Here is a 15,524-nt window from a genome sequence, read left to right as displayed (position 1 = left end):
ATCTTCTGAATTTTCATGAGAAATTAAATAGCCAATGCCACATGAAACACTTTGATATTACCGTTGATTTTTTGTTTTTGGATTTTTGTTTTCAAATTTGGAATTTTGAAATGAAAATTTTTACGCTCTTTGTGAGTTCTATCACATTTTTTAAATTTTCCAAATATTTTTTTTATTCGAGGCATTATTTAGAATTTCCACGGAAGAGTCTATGGATTATCTTCAAAAAATACTTTGGATTTTCAAAGAATAAATCTTTAGAATTCTCAAGGTTCGTTTTTTTTTAATTTGTACCATAAATTGTTCCAAAATTTCATGGGAAATTCATTCTTCTTCGGAAAGTCATTTTGATTTCTTTGTAGGTTCAGCTAAACATTGCTTTAAATCTTTACCATGCAAAGAAGCACAAGAAATGATTTAAAAATTTTAAGGAGTTTTCACATCAGAAAATCTTTAAAATTTTGATTTAGTTTTCTAAGGAATTCCTATTGGAATTGCTTCTAAAGTACAACCTTCACAAGTACTACAAAAGTGCAATTTTTTTCGTTATTTCCACTTGGAAAAACATCGAAATATCCTCGGAAATTCATTATTGGTGTTTTAGATGAACTTTTTTCGATGTTCTACTGGAAAATCTTAGGAATTTCCATCGGAAATATTTTGGTATACTTCAAATAATTTCTTTTGGAAATAAAAAAACTGCTGAAAATTTCTAAGATTTTTTTTGAAAAACGAAAAAATTCCATTGGAAATTTAGAAGAATTTCCTTTGAAGATTCATTAACTTTGCCCAAGATTTTGAAAGGAATCTTGAGGGATTGTGTAAAAAAAGTAAGCTGGATTTTTTTTCTCTAATTTATGCCGGAAGTTCTTCGGAATTTGATGTTTATTGGAATTTTCATGCATTTAGGATCCTTCTACGGATTCTTCTAGTTCTTCAAAATTTCTACCGAACCTTTTTTAGGAACTTTTCCACAGAATTTCGAAAAAAATCGTTGAAATACTGAAGATTTTTCCGTGGAGACTCCGAAGAATTTCTTCTAACTATTCTGAAGGGTTTCCCTTGCAACTCCAGAATAATTATTCTTGAAAATTAGGAAGATCTTGGAATTTAAAATTCATCCAAGCAATACATGTAGGCAATTATTTAGGATTAAGAAGCCTAGTTCTTATGATATTGAATAATTAGGCTAATTGATCGAAAAATTTAATAATGTACCTAATTAGAACATTTAGGTGCATTTTTAAATTTTTCGATCAATAATGCACAAAATTCTAGTAGTGCGTATGAAAAAGGTTATGACATAGAGAAGTTTGCGGCCACCACCACCACGGACCAGGTGTTCGCCATTCGCCAAGTACTGCAGAAATGCCGCGAATACAACGTGCCCACACATCATCTATTCATCGACTTCAAAGCCGCATATGATACAATCGATCGGGACCAGCTATGGCAGCTAATGCACGAACACGGTTTTCCGGATAAACTGACACGGTTGATCAAAGCGACGATGGATCGGGTGATGTGCGTAGTTCGAGTTTCAGGGGCATTCTCGAGTCCCTTCGAAACCCGCAGAGGGTTACGGCAAGGTGATGGTCCTTCGTGTTTGCTATTTAACATCGCTTTGGAAGGGGTAATACGAAGAGCAGGGATTAACACGAGTGGTACAATTTTCAATAAGTCCGTCCAGCTATTTGGTTTCGCCGACGACATAGATATTATGGCACGTAACTTTGAGAAGATGGAGGAAGCCTACATCAGACTGAAGAGGGAATCTAAGCGGATCGGACTAGTCATCAACACGTCGAAGACGAAGTACATGATAGGAAGAGGTTCAAGAGAAGACAATGTGAGCCACCCACCGCGAGTTTGCATCGGTGGTGACGAAATCGAGGTGGTAGAAGAATTTGTGTACTTGGGCTCACTGGTGACTGCCGAAAATGACACCAGCAGAGAAATTCGGAGACGCATAGTGGCTGGAAATCGTACGTACTTTGGACTCCGCAAGACGCTCCGATCGAATAGAGTTCGCCGCCGTACCAAACTGACAATCTACAAAACGCTAATTAGGCCGGTAGTCCTCTACGGACACGAGACCTGGACGATGCTCGTGGAGGACCAACGCGCACTTGGAGTTTTCGAAAGGAAAGTGCTGCGTACCATCCATGGTGGGGTGCAGCTGGCGGACGGTACGTGGAGGAGGCGAATGAACCACGAGTTTCATCAGCTGTTGTGAGAACCATCCATTGCTCACACCGCAAAAATCAAACGACAGCGATGGGCCGGGCACGTAGCCAGAATGTCGGACAGTAACCCGGTGAAAATGGTTCTCGACAACGATCCGACGGGCACAAGAAGGCGAGGTGCGCAGCGGGCAAGGTTGATCGATCAGGTGGAAGATGACTTGCGGACCCTCCGTAGACTGCGTGGTTGGCGACGTGTAGCCATGGACCGAGCCGAATGGAGAAGACTCTTATATACCGCACAGGCCACTTCGGCCTTAGTCTGAATAAATAATAATAATAAATAGAGAAGTTTGCATTTAAAAAATCAACATGAAATTCTAATTAAAATGCTTTTTAAATTCATAAAAGGGTCTTAGAACTAAGAAGAGTCCGGCGATATGAAAAAAAGTGGCAGTGTTCCAGAAAAAAGCACTCCAATTCCTAAAACAATCTAGGGTAATAAATAGTGTTATAATAACGATTGAAATTGAATTCCAAAACAAATCTCAACCCTTTCAGGACGGATGGGTCATATATGCCCAGCGTTTTAGATTGGCTATTAAATCACAAAAGAGAGCTAGACCACCATTTTCTTCAGTAAAATTGTTCATCTAGATATTGGTTTTACAGAAAAAAAATGGGAGCTCAAATTTGACTGACCCTGAAAACTCAGTTATCCGAAACTTTGGGAAGATTTCGATTCTAAGAGCATGCAAATGAAGTTGAAATGTTTGAATCATTCTGAACACTCAGATAAGATGGGTCATCCTGAACGTTAAGCCAGTGATTGCTCTCAAGTTCAGCCCACGACTTCTCGGGTGATCAATCATGACATTTGTAATGTCCTCATCATCGGTATGTACCCAATCCGATGAAATAAGCATATGATCCTAATTTCCATTAACATTAGATCTAAGAGACAAGGTACCCAAAATTATCTTGAGTCAACATCAAGCTGCACAATGACTATGCCTTTTTTGTAGGGCCTTAGAAGCACTGGGTTCACGGACTTGAATGAATAGGAGTTCAAACATTACGACTTCCAGGACGTTTTTAAAACCTAAAGTTTTGTATAACCTAAGTCGAGTCAAGTACGAACCACTGAAGACGACCTTGCTGTTGAGGTCGAAATACGTATCTGTCAAGGTACAATCAAGTGATGGAATTAAATGGGAAGGTACAAACTCGTCTTATGACAAGTAAAGACATTCCATTAAAAAGCTCATCATAATTTTTTAACTAAAAGTCTGTAGTAGCTTGTACAAATAACAATTGCCATATCAACCCAATGGACCTAATGAGATATTATATCATACATCATTCATAATTTGGTTAATTGAATAAATCGAATGATCCGAACTCCAAAATGATAATTGATCTATAATACATTCATTCTTCTATGAGTCCACCATTGACTGAAGCATATTCGAGATATGGAATAGAAGTTCCTTAGGAAATTATTCGAAAGACATCAGAGTGAACGAAAAAATTTGTTTAGTATGGATTCCACGTATGGTGGTATGGATTCCACGAGTCAATATCAACATAAAATTTCAATGAAGAATTAGAAATTTTGAGAGATGAGCCAGCTCTAGATTATTTATTAGAGAAAAAATAGAATCTTCGAAATAATGATAATTTATAATTTCCATGCTGGGTTTTAGTTTGATTTTGAATCAGTTGAAATTGTCCATCTTCAAAATTGATCGTATTAACCATATGTTTTAGTTACATAGGTTTTTTTTAAATTTTTGTGCTTGAAAAAAAAAAACCACGTGGTCAAAGGGGGAGTGGGGTCTGCCAAATGACCACGATAGACCACATGGGGAGGGGGGTTGAAAATCTTCAAAAATATGACCACGTGGTTTCTGGATGGCCCCAAATTGATTTTAATCTTCTTCTTCTTATTGGCATTGCATCCCCACACTAGGACAGAGCCGCCTCGCAGCTTAGTGTTCATTAAGCACTTCCACAGTTATTAACTGCGAGGTTTCTAAGCCAGGTTACCATTTTTGCATTCGTATATCATGAGGCTAGCACGATGATACTTTTATCCCCAGGGAAGTCGAGACAATTTCCAATCCGAAAATTGCCTAGACCGGCACCACCCTCAGCATGGTCTTGCTTTGTAGCCGCGCGTTTTACAGCACGCTCACTTAAATCGTAGTGCAACTTACACCAGTAGTGGTAAATCACGGAGTAGCAACCATTCACATCTACAATCAGTCTGAGCCAAGCTAAGCTAAACAAAAGCAATGTAAAATAAGTTTTCAAACGAATTGCTCTTGCCATTGCTTGTTCATAATTTGATTCAACAACGTTTTCGCGAGGCAAAACGCTTTCATAAAACTACCACCCTACGTTGTACCACGCGTCTCCACAGAGTAATTCATCCGTGCTTAGAGTTTAAAAGGCGTTTGTCTTAATGAGTTTTGCAACAGAAAATCATCCTTTTAATTAAATGCGAATGTTATCAATACCTACCTATGCTATTCCAATTTTTCAAAATTTTAAAATGCCACCAACTACATTAAACTCATTCCAATTCAATGATTATAGCAGCATTTGCTATATATATTACTTTCCTTACGTAATGTCGAGACGAGATAAATCGGTGTTGAACTTAATTTAAAATTAAAAAACACCTTAATAAAGATTAAAAAAAAAGAGACGAGATAAATTGATTGGACCCACTTCACTTTATCTATGTTTCAAACACTTCCCCAAACAATTAACGCACCGCCAACAAATTTGTCACGCCTTGTCCAACAATCGAACGTCAAAACACAAACCAATCAATCCGGCAGTGATGGATGCATTTACCATTAGCGGCACCAACGGCATGCCGTTTATGCATCCTTCTCTACGATGTCATCGAACGCACCTTGCTATTCACGAACAAGCGCAGTGCATGCATAGTCACTAGTCAGTGTGCACCAACTCATTTCCATTGACCGGAAAAACAAGTCATCAAACTGTCTTATTTTCCGCATGGGACGCCTCTTTCCATATAATACATAATTCCTCGTCATCCATCGCTGTCGTCGTCATCGATGCAATGTCGCGAACGAATTATTGCGATCAGCTCTTTTGCGCCATTTCCTATTTTCTCCGCCATGAATATGCAACACCCCCACAACTGCGTCGATTACCTCCGCCCGTACGTCGCCGTATGTAATCTACTTTGCCAATAGACTGCCTGGGGGCCATACCTATATGAAGCTTCAGACGCAACAAATAGGCGAGGTAATTAAATCTTTAAATTATTTGTTTTCGCTAGGGTCTACAACAGCCCAGTGGCGTAGCAACGAGAAAAAAAAAACAAAGATTGAAAGTTAAGCGCTCTCTTTGAAGTCGTGTTGAAAAAAAAGTTTACTTATCAAACTATTTTTTAAAAATAATTCATGTTGTAAGGATTACGTAAAAGAAAAGTAAAAATAAATAAAATAATCACATGCGATACGAATTAATAAATTGTAACATGGCTTGGAAATCTAAATTTTATATTTGAGGGATAAAATACCACCAGCGTAAAAATAGAAACATGAACCCAAGCGGTATTTTCTTTCAGCCCGTTGCTGCGACTCCTAGCTTAAATCTCTGTTTTGCTGCAAAGGAGCATCAGAGCATAGCTTTGTCGGCTCCAGTTTCCAGTGAAATGAATATCCAACGTGTATTATACCTTAATGGCTGGTCATAATCTTAACTCTTGGCAACAAGCATTTAGCTTCGAACCAAAATGTACCGACGCAGATATTATGGAATCGGATTCCCTGGAGGAACCAGCTGCCAAAGTGCCAACATGTTACCGATTAAAGTCCGATGCAATCGAGTGACCATTGTGCAATGTGTATAGTGGATGCCCTCCCTGCGTGTTCAACCTTCAATGGAGCGGCGCTGCTGCATCGCATTGCATAGTTTACAGCGCGTCTCCAATATATTGCCAGCAGCGGCGGTGATCGTGGTTTCACTTTCTATGGGCTTCCTTCTCGGTCACAGTTAGGCTGAGGCTGAGTCCGCTGGCGGCACGTGAGCCCATTAACCAATCATGATGCTGCTCAAACGGCAGTATTTGAAAATCTATTCATGAGGTTGTTTTCCGAATGAAAGATTAGGTGATTATTAGTTTACGGTCGCATAATGTGCCATGAAAAGGAAACTGAGAAAGCATGGAACAATGCGTGCCTCAAACAGTTAATCATAGGGTTGTTACGAACAATGCTTTACTAATTGAAAACGATGCCAAGGCCAATTTAATGAGTTGGATAAGTGATTGAAGTTTTGTTGGTAATTTTTAATTAAAACGTGCGCATTTTCAGATCTTTGTGAAGAGTCTATTTCCGACATTGTTTTTTTTTGCTATAGACAACGTTTTTTTGTAATATATTTCAAAAAGTTATTACTCATAACTGTTTCATTCAATAGCGACAATTTGCTACAATGTTTGAAAACTCGATGTGTATATGCAAGGTAAATGTAAACAAATAAATTCGAAAAATGTATCGGAGGTTACCTGTTTTCTTCGGTGAGGTTTGAGCCCACGACTCTCGGTATACTATACTGGTGCTTTCTCCAAAGGCCTGAGTTCGAATTCCCAACATGATTCACCACTCGTAATACACATTTAACTCATTCCACAGTATTCGGTAAATTTTACCAAAATCTCGAAAGCAGAACTGTTCGGTAATTATTTTACAGATTTTTTGTAATTTTTTCCATTGTTCAACTGTCAAAATCACCGAAAATCAGTAAAATTATTTACCGAACAGTTCTGCTGTTGAGATTTCGGTAAAATGTTACCGAATTCGGTGATTTATTTTAAGTGTTTTTAAATTTAAAAAATAGTTACAGGCGCCAAAAAATATGAATTTTTTTTTAGAAGGTTTACCTTAAATAAGTTGAAGAATCGAATGCCATTCTACGCTTGACCAGCAGCAACAGATTTCCGCCGTTCAACGGATGAATGGAACGTAAAATCATCAAGTCTTTGGCCAGACCGCATCGTGCTTTCGTACTGTGCGGTTCTTTCCTCTCTTTGCTGAAGGAAGTTTTTAATACCCGAAGCTATTTTAGTCTCAACAGTACTTCTCAGCGATATTTGTACCTACTGATCCGGTTACAATCTTTGCTTTGACCCGTGCACAGTGTTTTATTTCGTCATTTTCACGATCGAAATTCAAAAACTCGAAAAGTGTTGATTTTGGATATAGGGTTTGTTCACAGAAGTTTCAAGATATTTAAGAGCGCATCTTTCGATAAAAACAGTTTGATGATTAATCCCCCTAAAAGTGAGTTGAGAAAATTATTTTTCCACCAGAATGAGATAGACACGTAGTGTCTTTCGCCAAGTTGTAGTAAATGTTGATACGAGCAACTTTGCTGAACATCCCGAGTTTCTATCTCTTATATATAACAAACTTAAGACGTTTTATGTAAAAACCCTATTAAAATCTTATTTTTCATTCTAACTCTTTCCAATATTTTTTTCCATTTTCCGTCACTTCTAGAAAGTTGTTAAACAAGCAAAATTACATGTTTTCGCTCAACATTGTAACATTCCATCTCACATACAACAAGAGTTATCTTTAAATTATATATATTTTTATAGGTATTTCCACTTATGATTACTCCCTTAATTGCAAAAAGTCGCAAATTTCTTCACGATATGCTGAAAATCGCTTATTTCATTTTCATACTGACATTGAAAACTTTTGTCGACAAGAGTCTTCTCGAATGCTGTGTTAAAAACTTGTAAACCTATGAAAAATCATAATATTTGAATAACTTTTGTTTTATAAGAGATTGAAAGTTACAATGTTCAGCAAAAACATGTAATTTTGCTGGTTTGACAACTTTGTAGAAGAGACGGAAAATGTGAAAAATCATTAGAGTTAGTTTAAATTAAAAGAATGATTTTAAGGGATTTCCTCATAAACCATGTTAAGTTTGTTGTATCAATAATTAGAAACTAAGCTTCATCGCCGCATTTGTTATAACGTGAAATGAAAAGTTTGTTATACCAAAGGAAAAGTTGTTTCCAAATTCAACAGGATTTGTATTCGTTGTTCTCTTTGTCATCGCTTTCACACTTTCAATAAAATAGTTCAGTATCTTCTGGAAGCACCTTCCTTCGACTTCTTGGCTTTTGATACAACGGGATCCAACGATATCAGTGATCAATGCGTCAGTTCCTCGTTTGTCCTAAAATATATATATATTCATGAAAAAAATAATTCAAAGAATGCAAATTTCTGTAAGTATTTGTGTGATGTCGAAAATACAATAAATGTACACAGCACACATGTCGAAGCGTTTCTTTTTGTTTTTTGATTAAAACAGCAGAAACATCTACTGCAGGTAATTTTTAGGACAAATGATGAACTGCCGCATTGATCACTGATATCGTTGGGTCCCGTTATATCAAAAGCCAAGAAGTCGAAGGACGGTGCTTCCGGAAGATACTAAACTATTTTATTGAAAGTGTGAAAGCGATGACAAAGAGAACAACGAATACAAATCCTGTTGAATTTGGAAACAACTTTTCCTTTGGTATTACAAACTTTACATTTCACGTTATAACAAATGCGGCGATGAAGCTTAGTTTCTAATTATTGATACAACAAACTTAATATGGTTTATGAGGAAATCCTTAAAATCATTCTTTTAATTTAAACTAACTCTAATGATTTTCACATTTTCCGTCTCTTCTACAAAGTTGTCAAACCAGCAAAATTACATGATTTTGCTGAACATTGTAACTTTCTATCACTTATAAAACAAAAGTTATTCAAATATTATGGATTATCATAGGATTACAAGTTTTTAAAACAGCATTCGAGAAGACTCTTGTCGACAAAAGATCTCAATGTCAGTATGAAAATGAAATAAGCGATTTTCAGCATATCGTGAGGGAATTTGCGACTTTTTGCAATTAAGGGAGTAATCACAAGTGGAAATACCTCTAAAAATATGTATAATTTAGAGATAACTTTTGTTGTATGTGAGATGGAATATTACAATGTTCAGCAAAAACATGTAATTTTGCTTGTTTAACAACTTTGTAGAAGAGACGGAAAATGGGAAAAATCAATGGAAAGAGTTAGAATGAAAAATAGGATTTTAAAGGGGATTTTACATAAAACATCTTAAGTTTATTATATATAAGAGATAGAAACGTGGATGTTCAGCAAAGTTGCTCGTATTAACATTTACTCTAATCTTTGCGAAAGACACTACGTGTCTATCTTATTCTGGTGGAAACTCACTTTTAGGGGGATTAATCATCAAACTGTTTTTATCGAAAGATGCGCTCCTAAATATCTTGAAACTTCTGTGAACAAACCCTATATCCAAAATCAACACTTTTCGAGTTTTTGAATTTCGATCGTGAAAATGACGAAATAAAACACTGTGCCGTGCCTTCGTTTTACGTTGGACCCGAAATGTGCAGGGATAAGGATGGGAGCATCTTGACGGATGAACGTGTGGTGATGAAAAGGTGGAAGCAGCACTACGAGGAACATTTGAATGGCGCTGAAAGTACAGGCAGTGAAAGTCATGGCAGCGGAGGAGATGACTACGTCAGTTCAGCGGACGATGGAAGCCAACCAGCCCCACCTTGAGGGAAGTAAAGGATGTCATCCAACAGCTAAAGACCAATAAAGCAACTGGTAAGGATGGTATCGGAGCTGAGCTCATCAAGATGGGCCCGGAAAAGCTATCCACTTGCCTGCACAAATTGGTAGTCAGAATCTGGGAAACTGAACAGCTACCGGAGGAGTGGAAGGAAGGGGTTATATGCCCATCTACAGGGTGTTCAATAAGTTCGAATACAAATGTTTGATCATTGTGTTTGTAAGCCCAATGTACATATTCTGTATTAGTATTGGTGACAGCGTTAGCGGTATATATACGCTATCGGATGTGTGTGGTGTTGACATTCTGTCACTTGTTGTTTGTTTATCACGCGCGTTGAAAATGGATTGGGGCATCATAAATAGCCGTTTTTGAATGTCAAAATCATTGCGGCGTAGTACAAAACTGAGGTTTTGGGGACGATTGATGCCCCCAGTGGCCCAGTGCTAAGACGGAGTCTCTCCTTTTTCGTGACCATTCGAAGGATTCACAAAGGTGTACCTAACCTCGTGCATCTGAGTCGGTAACCGGGAGTCCCCGGGAAACGAGCGATCGGTCGTCATTAAGAGACAAGAAGAATCGGCGGCGGGCATAAAGCTTCTCAAAGCCGGACGTACCAACGAATTTGAGAAGAAGGAACTCTCCCCAGTCGCCGCGTGGAGCTAAACCGTCGTAACAAAAGCTCGAAGCGGTCAGTTACTGGAGCAGCTCGGAATCCACGAGAACCGAAAAAAGACCCCTCTGGGGTTTTGTTGTTGAGCCAACTCGATCGAAATCCGGTTGACTCACGGACGGTGGTCATTATGGACCGACGACACAGTAACGGGATTCGCTTGTACACACATCCGCTTCTCGATTGCTGAAGAGTACCAATCTGCCCGAATTCCAGACGCGAGCAAAGACAACGGTTACACGAAGCGTGGCCGATCCGAGATATCGCGAAGCACCGTTTAAGAATCCGCTCACATCAGGAATCGAAGGTGGAGTGTTGGAGTAAGGGACAACGTTGGAGTTTCGGCATCGAGACATCGCGCAGGTGCGATCGACGCAGATTGGTTGCTGATCATGGGATCGTGCGGGGATGCTCACGACGCCAGAGTTGGGGGACGCCCCGTGTAGCTGGTACCGTGAGTAGGAAAGATGATTAGCATGTAAGAACTTGATTTTGATAGGAAGAAGAGAGAAAGTAGGAATGGAAGGATGATTAGGCTCCGTTAGGAGAAAATGAATCGAAGAAATAAAGATTCCATGCATGGTTAAATTGATTTGTGGAGTTTTGTTTTCAGTTTTTTTGAGCGCAATTCCTTGAGCTTTCCGGGACTGTCTGAGGTTGCTATCCCCCTCAACAGTAAACCCGCAATAAATTTCATCGACGTTTTGGACAAAACATTGCGACCTCCCAGCTTCCCGGATTTGAACCCTCTTTACTTTTTTGTTTGGTCCTTTATTAAGTTAAAGCTGTACGAATACAAGGTAAGTAACTTGGACCAGTTCATGACGTAATTGTCAAAATCTGGAACGAAATGCCCATGCAGATCGTGCGATGGGTTTTAGAAACGTTTAAAGCTCGTGAAGAAGTACAAAATAGAGGTCATTCCAAAAGAAATGTTACAAACGTTCCTTATAAACAATACTTCCAATGAAATGGAACTGGGAAAAGAAATAATTTAATCTAAATTTTAAAACATTTTTTGAAAGTGTATTCGAACTTATTGAACACCCTGTACAAGAAAGGCGACAAGCTGGAGTGTGAGGACTTTCGAGCGATCACCATCCTTAATGCCGCCTACAAAGTGATATCCCAGATCATCTTCCGTCGTCTGTCACCATTAGTGAATGAGTTCGTGGGAAGTGATCAAGCCGGCTTCGTTGACGGCCGCTCGACAACGGACCAGATCTTTACTGTACGGCAAATACTTCAAAAATGCCGTGAATACCAGGTCCCAACGCATCATCTGTTCGTTGATTTCAAGGCGGCATACGACAGTATAGACCGCATAGAGCTATGGAAAATTATGGACGATAATAGCTTCCCTGGGAAGCTTACCAGACTGATCAAAGCAACGGTGTGCAAAACTGTGTGAAGATTTCGGGCGAACACTCCAGTTCGTTCGAATCGCGCCGGAGACTAAGACAAGGTGATGAACTTTCGTGCCTGTTGTTCAACATTGCGCTAGAAGGTGTCATGTGGAGAGCCGGGTGAACAGCCGGGGTACGATTTTCAACAGATCCAGTAAATTTATTTGTTTCGCGGATGACATGGACGAACATTTGCAAAGGTGGCAGAACTATACACCCACCTAAAACGTAAAGCAACAAAAGTTGGACTGGTGGTGAATGCTTCGAAGTCAAAGTAGTACATGCTTGTAGGCGGAACCGAGAGCGACAGGGCCCGCCTGGGAAGTAGTGTGACGATAGACGGGGACGGGGATACTTTCGAGGTGGTCGAGGAATTCGTGTACCTCGGATCCTTGCTAACGGCTGACAACAATGTTAGTCGTGAAATACGAAGGCACATCATCTGTGGAAGTCGGGCCTACTACGGGCTACAGAAGAAACTGCGGTCAAAAAAGATTTGCCACCGCACCAAATGTATCATGTACAAGACGCTAATAAGACCGGTTGTCCTATACGGACATGAAACATGGACAATGCTCGAGGAGGACTTGCAAGTACTCGGAGTATTCGAGAGACGGGTGCTTAGGACCATCTTCGGCGGTGTGCAAGAAGACGGTGTGTGGCGGCGAATAATGAACCATGAGCTCGCCCAGCTCTACGGCGAACCCAGTATCCAGAAGGTAGCTAAAGCTGGAAGGGTACGATGGGCTCGGCATGCTGCCAGAATGCCGGACAGCAACCCTGCAAAGCTGGTGTTCGCTTCGATCCGGCAGGTACGAGACGACGTGGAGCGCAGCGAGCGAGATGGGCGGACCAGGTGCAAAACGACTTGGCGAGTAAGGGGCGTACACGAGGATGGAGAGATGCGGCCTCGAACCTTGTATTGTGGCATCAAATTGATTCAGTGTTATCTGTTTAGATGTGGACTAAATAAATTAATGAAATGAAATGAATGAATGAGATCTATTACTAGAAAATTTAAAAATATGATAGCCCCGGGTGATGATGGAATTTTCTACATACTTATCAAAAAACTTCCTGAGAGCTCTTTATCCTTTTTGGTTAATTTATTTAACAAATGTTCTCAATTGGCATGCTTCCCAGATAAATGGAAAAACGCTAAAGTTGTTCCAATTTTGAAGCCGGATAAAAATCCTGCTAAGGCTTCTAGTTATCGCCCAATCAGTTTGCTTTCTTCAATAAGCAAACTGTTTGAAAAGAATAGAATGATGGTTCTTATGAATGCCAATTAATTTTTTGCTGATGAGCAACTTGGTTTTCGTCATGGATATTCAACCACTCATCAGTTATTAAGAGTAACGAAATTAATTCGGCTCAACAAATCTGAAGGATATTCGACTGGAGTTGCTCTTCTTGATATAGAGAAAACATTTGACAGTGTTTGGCACGAAGGTTTGATTGTAAAATTGATGAATTTTAATTTTCCTCTGTACATTATTAAACTGATCCATAATTATTTATCAGATCGCTCACTGCAGGTAAACTATCAGAATTCGAAATATGATAGATTTCAAAATCAAGTCTTTGGCCAGTTTCCAGGGGTTTGGCATCGACCCCGGTGGAGTAGTTTTTTCAACGACTCATACGCTATGAAGACGTTTTCGATGCATATGGATGGCACGTGGACGACGCGGCCAAGGCTTAGCTGCACCTACACAAGCTGAGTTCTTCGGTCCATGAAAAATACGGTAACAGTATACTTCCTAAGCATCACCTGGATTTCAAGCTCGACGAAACGGTTTCCAAGCTCAAGAATGAAGCGAACGATATCACCTCGTATACTGCGATAGTTACCAAGCATTGCAAAGCATTCCTTGCGAAACGATCAGTTCAAGGCCTTGAGATTCATCTGTGGACTTCAATTATCCCGATACTCAGATATCCGTACCAAGTTGATTTCCAAGCTTAAAGCAGACGAGGAACGACAAGCAAGCTCATCTTGGATTTCTTTTGGAAGAATGTCATTGAATAGTGAATCTCAAATAGTACACTCAAGTAGCTAACAAAAATTCGTTCTAGTTCGTCTCAATGGTGTCGCACCACGCTCCTGCATGATTCTGCGTCCGACATCATCGTCATCTCGGGGTAGACATGCGAATTAACCAGAAGACCATCCACTCAAGCTACTGAAAAACAAGCAGTCACAGCTTCCGGTGACGATCTCAACTTCATTGCAGAGTTATCTGGTCAGACATTCACAAATGGTAACGTTAGCAAGAGAGAACGAATGTTCGTTGTAGACAACTCCGATTTGATCAGGCTTGATTGGACTATGGACCAGGACCTGTTCGATCTTTAGTCCATTAGGCTCTCGCCGATATTTCCCACGAACATGAACACACGGCGAAGTGTGAGTGAAATGTGCGTTTTCGAACATGGAAAAGTCAAAGCGCCTCCATTTATATTCATATAGGGGAACTGTTCCGATCTCCATCTCACTGTTCATATATCCATCTCATCGCTAAACAAAGAAATACGGCACCAAATTCGTCGCTTCTTTTTGTAAACATGCGTGCTCACTGCTGAAAAAAATCACAAAAATAACAAACAAACCAAATGCCTTTCCATTGCTTTGTTTTTGATGGGATGGAAATAGGAGCTATAAGATGAAGTGGCGAACCGTTCCCCTATGTCGTCTGAAGAATATTTAACTAGATTAGAAGGGGGCCCTCCTTAGCCGTGCGATAAGACACGCGGCTACAAAGCAAGACCATGCTGAGGGTGGCTGGGTTCGATTCCCGGTGCCGGTCTAGGCAATTTTCGGATTGGAAATTGTCTCGACTTCCCTGGGCATAAAAGTATCATCGTGTTAGCCTCATGATATACGAATGCAAAATGGTAACCTGGCTAAGAAACCTCGCAGTTAATAACTGTGGAAGTGCTTAATGAACACTAAGCTGCGAGGCGGCTCTGTCCCAGTGTGGGGATGTAATGCCAATAAGAAGAAGAAGAAGAAGAAGAGAAGATGAATTTTGAGGAGTTTAGGCCTGAACTTTGGATAACGAAGGTGGTGGCAAATAAGCAACAAATCAATAAATTGAAAAATTGGAAAGTCTTTCAGTTTGCTTTGGGTATTTTCTGGGAAAGCTCAATGTTTTATTGTTTTTCCAATAAAATTTCGAGTTCTTTCCTTGAACAATCAAACCAATTCAAGGGATGGGAAATATAAGTTGAAACTATATGCAAGGGCTTATAGATATCTCTTTAGGCTGGCCACTGTGAGTTGTGAAGTTTTCCTAAGATGTGATGAGGTTTCACAATGAGCTCTGCTTCTTCCAACACTGGACATGACATGACGATCCTGCTGCGAGACCAGAGGGTTGCACAGGTCCAATAAACCGCTTTCAAAACCTACAATTAGGGTAACCGCACCCTTAGTGGAGGTAGCACCAATAGTGTAGTGGGGTTTTAGTGAGATTTATCATATTTATACACTTTACGATGGTTTCAGTTGATGCGCCGTGCTTTAAATATCCTGTTAAATGCAACTTATCTTAAGATTTCGCTTGAAAAACTATTGAAAAT

General features: G+C 39.7%; 1 protein-coding gene across 15 annotated transcripts in view; it reads left to right on the top strand.

The window, feature by feature from the left end:
• LOC134224745 (rab11 family-interacting protein 4B) overlaps positions 1–15,524 on the top strand; it is a 330,754-nt gene that overhangs the window by 299,684 nt on the left and 15,546 nt on the right. The window lies entirely within an intron of this gene.

Source organism: Armigeres subalbatus, chromosome 3, assembly GCF_024139115.2.
Source record: "Armigeres subalbatus isolate Guangzhou_Male chromosome 3, GZ_Asu_2, whole genome shotgun sequence".
NCBI classification, from domain to species: Eukaryota; Metazoa; Arthropoda; class Insecta; order Diptera; family Culicidae; genus Armigeres; species Armigeres subalbatus.
The sequence above is the reverse complement of the archived record's forward strand: the minus strand, read 5'-3'. Positions and strand labels throughout refer to the sequence as shown.